We start from the raw sequence: 2,082 nt of genomic DNA, 5'->3' as shown, positions 1-2,082 counted from the left end.
TAAGTGGCAAGTCATCTAATGCTACTGATGACATGTTTCACCAAACACTATTCTGTCGTTCATGATAATTATCTGTATTTGTGCCTAAGCTGCATTCCTCTGGCCATCTGTCTTGTTTTTGGTGGACAGCTCCTCAGTTCCCTCTTTTATTCATGCATAACACATGCGTGAGTCACAAGCGGGAAAGTCTACAGGGCTCCTTCTACCTCAGTCTCGTCTCGTCACCTATAACAATGGGATAATGATACCATCAACTTCATAGAGCTGGTGTGAGGATTCAATGAGTAATATCCGTAAGTGCTTAGAACAGCAGGTGCAAAGTATCAGCTAATACTATTATTATTCTTTGATCCATCTTGGCTCACTTTCCTATAGCTTGTATGTAGGAAGGGAAGCAGGAATTCCTCAGTCCCCCCACTTTCAATGCTTTCCTCAGCACCCGTTCCCCCTCCATGCCCCATTCCTAAGTAGATTTCCTTCTGGAAGGGCCAGAAGGGCAAGTTGTGATTCTTATGTTTTCTACCCTCAGGTCTAAACCAGTGGTTTTGAGATGGTGGCCTGGGGAGCCCTGGGGTGCCCAAGAAGCCCCAAAAGGCACAGAGAGTGGGTACTGCTCTAGGTCACACTCTTCGGCTTGCTTTTATCTGTTTCAGCTTCCTGTCAAGATTCTGTTGGAACAAAGGCTTCCGAGACTTTAAAAAGTTGAAAATCCTTTTTCAGAGACATTGATGCCCCAGATTTTACAGATCTTGGTCTTAATTTCTTTGGCCCCATTGCCAAGAAACATTCTCTATTTTATTCAAATAGTTTGTATCCTTTTCCATTTCTGATGCTCTGAAACAGATTATGTGCACAAGCGAATCTTTGTGTCCTCCCCTGGGGTGTCTTCCCAGGTCTGTGTGTTCGGCATGCATTGCCTCCTTAATCCTCAGGCCCCTGGGGAAGCTAACGACCATGGCTGTTTAACAGTGGGGACATCTGAAGGCACTTGACTTTTACTGGCACCTGATCCAGCCTCTGGAGTACTTCTAATCCCTAAAATTCAAGGCTACTAGGGAGCCATCTATGCTGCCGACCCTGGGCCAGGCCTGGTCCCTGTGGCGAGTAGGAATGAGGGACGTGGGGTAGCAGAAGCTATACAGGGCTGACTCCCAGGGAGGAGCAGCCAGTGTCTGGAGTTGGCTAGCGGAGTGGGGAGGTAGGAACACTCCAACTGGTCATCGTATCATGTCTTTATGCAGTTCGAGACATTGGGCACAGAGAATGTGGACATACGAAGCCAGCAAAAGCCAACCTCCAGATCTCTCCCTGGAATGCCCTTATCCCAGACTGTCACCAGCCTTCCTCCCATACTTCATTTGGGTCTTTGGCTCAAGTGTTACCTCATTAGAACTGCCTTGAGACCAGACAAGAGAAACCCCCCTCTCTCAAGTTCTGAGCTCGCTAGCCCCCTTCCAGACATGCCCTTTTCCACAGAGCAAGAAACTCATGGGCCAAGGGGATGCGAGGATGCGCCCGCCCAAAGCTCTTACTCCTCACTCCTTCTTAGATCATGCGACAGCACCCACGTCCCTAGGACTCACTGCCCCAATAGCATCAGCTTCCGGAGACTGCCTCAGCTTTTCCCAAAGCCTACCCTCTTGAGGATCCAAAGAGTGGCTATTTGCAGGCGGTGTGGATGGGCCTCAGGTGTGCAGACGGGGATGTTACAGGTGAGGCCAAGGCCCCTTGAAGTGTAGGATAGAGCTGGAGCGCAGAGTAGTAGGACAGTCGAGGGTCAGGGACCAGTTACCGCCCAAGCCGCCCCATCCCACTGCACATCGTGGGGCGAGTCCAAGAATTCTAAACTTAAGTGCAGCCTTCCAGGTTATGATGACGATACCCTTGTCCAGGTGAAAAGATAGGAATTTTACGTAACACTTTAACTTGGTATATAAACTTTAAATATGTAGACATATGTGACGCTAGCCCTGCAAATATTAGGGGTGAGCCCCTCCCATACCACCCTGTCTAAAAAGAAAATAGCCCGTTCTCTGACACTTGATTCTTACTCTATTATATATTTCTTCATAGCATTTGTCA

Source organism: Pteropus alecto, unplaced genomic scaffold (assembly GCF_000325575.1).
Source record: "Pteropus alecto unplaced genomic scaffold, ASM32557v1 scaffold101, whole genome shotgun sequence".
Taxonomy (NCBI): domain Eukaryota; kingdom Metazoa; phylum Chordata; class Mammalia; order Chiroptera; family Pteropodidae; genus Pteropus; species Pteropus alecto.
This window is presented reverse-complemented; position numbering follows the sequence as displayed.